Source organism: Arvicola amphibius, chromosome 1 (assembly GCF_903992535.2).
Source record: "Arvicola amphibius chromosome 1, mArvAmp1.2, whole genome shotgun sequence".
In the NCBI taxonomy this organism is placed as follows: Eukaryota; Metazoa; Chordata; class Mammalia; order Rodentia; family Cricetidae; genus Arvicola; species Arvicola amphibius.
Window position 1 is genome coordinate 102,075,133 of NC_052047.1, and position 9,316 is coordinate 102,084,448.

Sequence of the window (9,316 nt, forward strand, 5' to 3'; positions counted from 1 at the left end):
TCGAGAGTCTGTTCATTAGGATGATGATGGTGGTGTGTACCCAACCTGCTGTAGCTCCTCGGGAGGCTTGAACTGAGGATCTTATCACCATCAGACAAGTCTTACACATTTTACAGATGTTTATAGAGCTGCTGGGAGCTTGCCACCTTCACTGAGAAGGTGCTAGGCTGAGGAAACAAAATCAACTAATGTCTCCCGAGAAACAGCAAAGACTCAGCAACAGAGGAGCAGGCAAACCACTCACCTCCCTTCTGCATCTTCCTTATCCTTAGGTTCCTTAAAGGTCAGCAAAGAAACGGATCCAGGATTGTAGGTGGGGATCCCTGTATGCATAGGCAAATAACTCAGTGACTTTATGTTGGACTCATACTGGCTGTTGCCAATCCCTGTGCCCATTCCACTCCTCTGAAATGTATGCAGGCACCCTGTGGGCATGGGGTAGATCAGGTACACACTCTGAGATATAATATATGCTTTTCTGCATTTGTGAATCATCATAGCTGAACAGGTATCTCTCTCTGAGCATTATTCTTACCAGGCTATGAAGAAGAAGAGGGGGCCAACAAGTGAGAGAAATCCCGTGGCAGGTTTTCAGGCACCTGAACTACCTATCCCTAGTCTAATCATTCATCTCCCCTCACCCACAGGCCTGTGAAGTGGGAGCCTGCCCTTAGCCCTGCCCACAGTCATGTCCTTGTCAATTTCACTTCAGTGTAGAGCCCTAACCCTTTGGAATCACCTTGGATACTGGTGAGTCTTAACTCATTATTGCATTGATTGCTTTTCCAAGTCTTCCATTCATTCACAAATCCCTTTCTTTTTGTTTCCTTTATCAGTTCCATGAATCCCTCAAGTCATTTTCCTAGTTCTGTGTCCTGTTTCATTTATTCACTCATTTTAAATAGTTTCTTCGGTGTTTACTTCAGAAGCATATATATTAAATTTGGAATGATACACAGAAAATTATCATGGCCTGTGGACAAGTATTGCACACACACTAACACACACTCAAGTTTTCTGCACAGCTTCTATATTAAAATGTAGGCACTTGTGGAAATTTTTGTTTACGGTGCTGTCAGGTATTTTCAAGTGAATGTCTAGTTCTAAGACTTGTCTCTGTCTCTAGAGAAGAGGTGAAACATCAGTGGTCAATGGTATACCATTGGTCATATACACCATGGCTAGAGGCTGAAGGAGGCTCAGAAGCAAAAGGCCAGCTCCATTCCTGCCAGTTCTACATTAGGAATTGTCACATCTTCCAATTCTCTAGCCTAGAGTATTGTATGATTTCCTAGAATACTTGAGGGACAGAACACATACACAGGAACAAGTTGGTTAGTAAATATCTGTCAAACAGGAGACTCCAGCATCATTCACATGCCTTCTGCCAAAATAGCATAGGGCAAGGTACCAAACTGAGAATGACTGGAGGAAGAAGAACAGAGTTAGTAAACTTTCCAGGATATACAGAGGAAGTAAGATACGCTGGAGGACAGGTAAATCCATGAGTCATATGGCAATGCATAGATTAATAGTGATGGGTTATTTTAAGTTATAAGAGCTAGTAAGTAATGAGCCTGAGTTATTGGCTAAGAATTTGAAATTAATCTAAGTTTGTGTGTTTATTTGGAGCAGGTTTTGGGACAGAATCATCTGTCTATACCAAAGGTTTAGTTCTACAAACCTCTCCTACTGTATATATTATGTATACAATATTCTGTCTGTGTGTATGCCTGCAGGCCAGAAGAGGGCACCAGATCTCATTACAGATGGCTGTGAGCCATCATGTGGTTGCTGGGAATTGAACTCAGGACCTTTAGAAGAGCAGGCAATGCTCTTAACCACTGAGCTATCTCTCCAGCCCCTCCTACTTTTTTGTCTGTAGTATGCCTCTGGCAGAGAACATAGAGCCCCACAAGGCACTAAAATTTTCATAAGGAAAAGGGACAAAACACCCCTACTTTGGCCCATGCCTACCACAAGTACAGCTGAAATAACAAAAACCTATGCCAGCCTTACATGTCTACAGAAATACCCATACCCTTGGTCTGATATTTCCTGATTTGTATATTTTGTTTTCATATTTTGTTTTGAAGTTACAAGGTCTCACTTTGTAACTCTCCAGTGCTAGATTTCTCTGAGTAAATCAGACTGGCATCAAACTCACACAACTCTATATGTTTATGACTTTTGAGTACTAGAATTAAATCTACCATGTCTGATACTTATAAGGATAATATAATATAATATAATATATTATAATATAATATAATATTATAATATAATATAAGGAAAATATGGAAATAAATGTTATTATTGACCATTTTCATTTAACCATCTTTTGATTGTGTCAAATATACATTTGGATAAAACATGTGTGTTTCCCCATGATTGTTGTGGGATTCCCCCATATGCTGTGAATATGTGTTATTATCATTGGTTAATAAAGAAACTGCTTTGGCCTGTGACAGGGCAGAAGAGAGCTAAGTGGAAAAATTAAACTGAATGCTGGGGGAAAGAAGACAGGGTCAGAGAGATGCTATGTAGCTGCCAAAAGAGGCAGATGCTGACCAGAACCTTACCAATAAACCACAAGCCTCATGATAAAATACAAAATAGTTGGAATACAAAATAATCGGAATGGGTTAATTCAAGATGTAAGAGCTAGCTAGGAATACACTAGATTCATTGGCTAAGCAGTGTTGCAACTACTATAGCTTCTGTGTGATTATTTCAGGTCTGGGTGCCCAGGGAATGAATGAACAGCCTCTGCCTACACATGATCTGATAAATGATAAGACTCTGGAAAGGGAAGTACTTAATGAGAGCCTATGCTCTGTTAAAAGTGATCTTTTTTACAGTACAAAGAAATTGTTTTATTCAGATTTCCAAACTTCTAGTACACAATTACGAGTGAATGAACAACAGATTGACATCTAGTAGTATATCTGTCTATGTGTCAGACCTTTTCAGCTCTTAATATGTACACATCTGTGTTGGAACTCATTACAGGTTTTGGTGTGTATTGTAGCTTAAACAAAGCCTTGAAATGACTTCAGAAAACAGTTTGGAGAGAATTACACCCAAATTCCCTAAATATTGTTTATAAATGTTTGTTTACATTTAAAGGGGGATACGGATCTTGGTCTATTGATACAATTTTAAGGTCAATTTTGTTATATGTATATTTCTCCTCTTGACTGAGGTATTGTGTTTGTACAGTTTATTAAAATATAATGTATAATTAAGAATTATAGGTTAATAGATAAATATCTATAATAGTCAAGCTTGTAGTCAGGTTAGTGAGATTTTCTAGATATACAGAGATATGTTTCAGATGGATGGGGATTCTTTAAACCTTTCAAAGACCTGTAGAATATGGCATTTAAAATGTTTTAAAAACTTAGGACTTTTAATGACAATGAGATACATCTGCTCCTGACAACACCAATTACTTCAAGAGAAGATGGGCATTGAAGAGGCTTCTTATGGAGTTTGTTAGCCATTTGGGAGAGAAACTGCTCTTGCCTGAACTGTTTGACTGGACTTGCAGGACCCACAGAAAAATGACAGCTGAACTTGCCTAAAAAGGTGTGACAATACTTCAGGGTTCCTGCTTCATGAAAAAGTCTGCCAGACCTTCTGTTGGACACAGAAGAAAGTGGCTGACACACTACCAATATAGGCAGAACTGTCTTTGAAATTTCCTGCTTCATGGAAAGTCTGCCAGATACTATGGGCTTGTAGGATGAAGATGGATGCTCCAATGTTACAGAAGAACTTTGGGTGACTGTCCAGGCAGTGAGATGTTTCTGTCAATTCTAGAGTTTTGGAACTTGCTTTACAATGTACTTCCTGTTAACTTAGGTCTTTGATGGAATTGAAGAATAGATAGTTATATTTATAGTTTTCCTTAGTTATGATAAAAGACAAAGTAGATATAAATAAATATTGTAGCTGAATCTTGTTTGATCCTGTTTTGTTATATGTAATTTTACTATGTTAAAGTTGAAATCTTCCTTTTTATTTAAACAGAAAAGTGAAATGGTGTGGAAAATCTTTTTGTCTATGTTTTGCTTTTATTGGTTAATGAATAATGCTGTTTTGGTCAGTGGCTTAGTAGATTAGAGCTAGGCAGGAAAACTAAACTGAATGTGGAGAGAAAGAAGGTGGAGTCAGTGAGAAGCCATGTAACCCCACTGGAGACAGACACCGGATGGAACCTGGCTGGTAAGCCACAGCCATGTGGTGATACACAGATTAATAGAAATGGATTAGCCAAAAATATAAAAGCTACCTACCTTAAGTGATTGACCAGCAGTGATTTAAATAATATAGTTTCTGAGTGTTTATTTCATTATCTGGGCATCCAGGAATCAACAAGCAGTCTCTGTCAAGAGAGCACTTTTCATAACAGTCAGGTGCTCAGGGTAAATGCGTGTTGGCCAATCCTGATGGTATACTTGATGAGAATCGCTGAGTTCTCCCTCCCCACTATGTGGGTCAATAAGGGTATTTTCACAGAAATCCAAATAATTTTTGAAGTGCCACCTTGATGGTAGAGATTATCATTCTGTGTATTAGGGTTGAGTGTGAAGGAGGTAATGAGAAGAACATCATCATTCATCTACATTTTCCCCCATTGTGTACAAAATGTGACACATAGATCTCAATATTACTACACAGCATTCCCAGGATTGCTAGGATAGCCATATTCTCTTAACACTGAGCCCACATATGAACGTTTATACTTGGTTTCAGATCATCTTCTGCCAGGTTAGTTGGTGTCCCTGGAAGGCCTGTTACTTTCTGGGGGAAGGCATGGTAGGGAGTGTATCTGGGTGAGACTCCAGTCAGATTGGGAACAGTAAAGACTGGAGAGAGGAGAAGCTAAAGGCAGGATATATTGAATGAAAGACGAATTATTACTTTTTTTTTTTACTTTTGTTGACCTTTCTCCCAAAATTTCTACTTCCTCTCTTCCAGGGGATTCTCTGAACTATGAGAGGAGGGACCTAATTACAACCTTCAAAATGGACTCTCTCTCTCTCTCTCTCTCTCTCTCTCTCTCTCTCTCTTTCTCTACTCTCTCTCTCTCTCTCTTTCTGTCTCATGTTTTTCTGTGGGTCTCTGCATCTCCAACCATCAACAGCTGGAGACAGGCTATCTGATGATGGCTAGACAATGCTTTGGATTATTTGGTCTGATGATGTAGGGTGTCCTTTACATTTAGAAGTTTCTAAGGTTTGTGAGGTCCTATGTATAAATTTTTGATCCTAGTAACTGAAAAGAAATTCATTAATTAAGTTGTCTCCTGTAGGATGGAATTCAAACCTATTCCCCACTTAATCTCCCTTCATCTCCTGTCAGGTTCAGTGTGTCTGTTTTCATGATGAGATTCCTTGATCCACTTCAACTTGAGTTTTGTTTAAGATGATAAATATGGATCTCTTTGCATTCTTACATGCTGACATCCAGTTAGACCAAAAATATTTGTTGAAAATGCTTTATTTTTTGTTGAGTATTTATCATTTCTTTATCAAATATTAGGTATGTAAAGGTGTGTGAATTTATGTCTGGGTCATTGTTGTGGGATAATCTTTACATACACTGTAAGGATGTGACTCTGCCTATGGCACTTTCTGATTAGTTTGAGAAAGAGCTGAATGGCCAATAGTTCACCAATAGAGAATAAAGAGATAAAGTAACTCAGAGTTAGAGTATATGCCTGCAGAACACAGCAGAAAAAAAGACAACTGAAGAAGTTGGATGCACAGAACGCAGGAGATATAAAAAGCCTCATGGAAAAAGGTAGATTAATAGAAACAGGTCGATTTAACTTATAACTACTAGTTTGGAACAAGCCTAAATGAAGGACCAAGCATTAAAGAATAATAGTGCGATAATCTACTTATTTCCTAATAAATTATATTAACAAATTGATAATGTTAATACAATTATCTGTGTCATTATTGGGAAGCTATCAGTACAAAAAAAAGATTAATCACAGGTCATCAATTTAATTTCATTGATAAACATATCTGTGTTTATGTCAAGGCCATGTGGTTTTTGTTATTGTCACTCTGTAGTACAGCATGATATGAGAGATGGTGATTTTTCAAGATATTCTATTATTGTTCAGGATTTTGATAAGTATCCTTGGTTATTTTGTCTTTATGTTTGTTTTGGTTTTCTGTATGAAGTTGAGTATGGTCCTTTGAAAGTCTGTAAAGTGTTGTTTTGGAATTTTCATGGATATTTTGTTGAATCTGTGGAATATTTTTCATAGGATGGCCATTTTTACTATGTAAATCCTACTTATCTATGAGCATTAGAGGTTTTTCTATTGGAATTTGCCTTTAATGGCTTTCTTCAAATCTTTAAGGATTTTGCCATAAAAGTCTTTTATTTGCTTGGGTAGAGTTCTAGAGTTAACATTTGTGACTATCAAGAATGGTGTTATCATTGGGGTGAGTGAGTGCCTGACCCACGGCAGACACCCGGAGACTGAGCACAGACATTTCTCAACCCCCTACACTTCCTGGTCTTCCTGTAGGGGCTATTCTCCCTGGATACTGCCTCTCTCTTCTTGTCCCATCCCAGATTGTACCCAGAACCCCCCCTTCATCCTCCCCTCTTCGGGGCCATAAAATCTCCCAGCTCAGCCTGTTTGGGCGCTGGGACCCGGTAATGAGTACAACCAGGCGGATGGGAGTTCCTTTGTTTCAATAGCCTGCCTGCAGCAAGGTAGGCCCTTTGTCTGTAAGCTGCCTGCCCAGCAAGGAGACCTGATTCTCTACCAGAAGATCCATCATTGGGGTGAGTGAGTGCCTGACCCATGGCAGCCACCAGGAGACAGAGCACAGACATTCCTCAACCCCCTATACTTCCTGGTCATTCTGTGCAGGGGCTACTCTCACTGGCTACTGCCTCTCTCTTCCTATCCCATCACAGATTGCACCCAGAAAACCCCTCCCTTCTTCCCTCTTCAGGGCCATAAAATCCCCCAGCTCAGCCTGTTTGGGTGCTGGGACTGAGTAGTGAGTGCAACCAGGCAGGCCCAGAGTTCCTTTGTTTCAATAATCTGCCTGCAGCAAGTTAGGCCTTTTGCCTGTGAGCTCCCTGGCCAGCAAGGAGAATTGAATCTGTAAAAGAAGATCCATAAGGGATTAGTCAGAGGAAGAGATGGGCAGGCACCAATGCAAGAATTCCTCCAACAATTTGAAAAACAACATGAAAGCACCAGAACCCAGCAAACTTACAACAGGAGGACTTGAACACCTTAATCAAGAAGAAGTAGAAAAAAATTAAATTTATGAAAGTGATAGAGTCCCTTAAAAGGAGGTAAAAAACTCCCTTAAAGAAATGGATGAGAAGAATAACAAAAAGTTTGAAGAATTTAGTAAATCCATAATGATATCCTAGGAAACCAAGGAAAAACAATCAAACAGATAATGGAAACAGTGCAAGACTTGAAAACTGAAATGGAGGCAAGGAAGAAAACACAAACCGAGGGCCAGCTGGATATGGAAAATCTACGTAAACAAATAGAGACTACAGAAACAAGCATAACCAATAGAATACAAGAGATAGAAGAAAGAATCACAGATTCTGAAGATACCATAGAGAAAATAAACGCACTGATCAAAGAAAACAGCAAATCCAACAAATTCTCATCACAAAACATTCAGGAAATCTGGGACACATTAAAAGACCAAACCTAAGAATAATAGGGGTAGAAGAAGGAGAAGAATTACAGCTCAATGGTCCAGAAAATATATTTAATAAAATTATAGAAGAAAACTTCCCAAACCTAAAGAAAGATATTCCTATGAAGGTTCAAGAAGCTTACAGAACACCAAATAGACTGGATCAAAAATAAACATCCCCTTACCATATTATAATCAAAACACAAAACATACAGAATAAAGAAAGAATATTAAGAGGTGCAAAGAAAAAGGTCAAGTAACTTATGAAGGTAAACCTATCAGACTTACACCACACTTCTCTATGGAAACCATGAAAGCCAGAAGGTCCTGGAGAGATGTATTACAGAAACTAAGAGACCATGGATGCAAGCCCAGACTACTATACCCAGCCAAGCTTTCATTCACTATAAATGGAGAGAACAAAATATTCCAGGATAAAAACAAATTTAAACAATATGTAGCCACAAATCCAGCCTTACAGAAAGTAAAAGAAGGAAAATCACAAACCAAGGAAGCCAACAATACCCACAACAACTCAGTCATCTAGTGACCCTTCACCAGCAAAACTCAAAGAAGGGAAACACACAATCTCTACTACCAAAAAAAGATGATGACCAGAGTTAACAACCACTGGTCATTAATATCACTGAATATCAATGGACTCAATTCACCTATAAAAAGACACAAGCTAAGAGATTGGATACGAAAACACAATCCAAAATTCTGCTGTTTACAAGAAACACACCTCAACCACAAAGACAGACATCTACTCAGAGTAAAGAGTTGGGAAAAGGTTTATCAATCAAATGGCAAGCGGGTGTGGCCATACTAATATCTAATAAAGTTGACTTCAAACTAAATTCAATCAGAAGAGATGGAAAGGGACATTTTATACTCACAACAGGAAAAAATTCATCAGAATAAAGTCTCAATCCGGAATATTTATGCCCCTTATATAAAAGCACCCACTTATGTAAAAGAAACATTACTAGAACTCAAGGCAGCCATCAAACCACACACACTAATAGTAGGAGACTTCAACACTCCTCTCTCACCAATGGACAGGTCAACCAGACAAAAAGCTAACACAGAAATAAGAGACTTAATGGAGGTTATGAATCAAGTGGACTTAACAGACATCTATAATATATTCCACCCACATAGGAAAGAATATACCTTCTTCTCAGCATCTCATGGAACTTTCTCAAAAATTGACCACATACTCGGTAATAAAGCAAACTTCCACAAATACAAAAAATATTAGTAACCACCTGTGTACTATCGGATCACCATGGGATAAAGTTAGAATTTAACAATAATTCTACCCCCAGAAAGCCTACAAACTCTTGGAAATTGAACAGAGAACTACTGAACCACACCTGGGTCAGAGAAGAAATAAAAAAGAAATTAAAGTCTTCCTTGAATTCAACGAAAATAAAGACACAACATACCCAAACCTATGGGACACTATGAAAGCAGTGCTAAGAGGAAAGTTCATTGCTCTAAGTGCCCACATTAAAAAAATGGATAAAGCTCACATTAGAGAATCAACAGCACAGCTGAAAGTTCTAGAAAAAAAAGAAGCAGAATCACCTAAGAGGAGTAGA

At 38.4% G+C, this 9,316-nt stretch overlaps 1 non-coding gene across 1 annotated transcript; it reads left to right on the top strand.

Annotated features, from left to right (window-relative positions):
* Positions 1–913: 913 nt before the first annotated feature.
* On the top strand, positions 914–1,019 carry LOC119806053. Its single transcript, XR_005284098.1, has one exon. It is a non-coding gene; the product is annotated as a U6 spliceosomal RNA (small nuclear RNA).
* Positions 1,020–9,316: the final 8,297 nt, after the last annotated feature.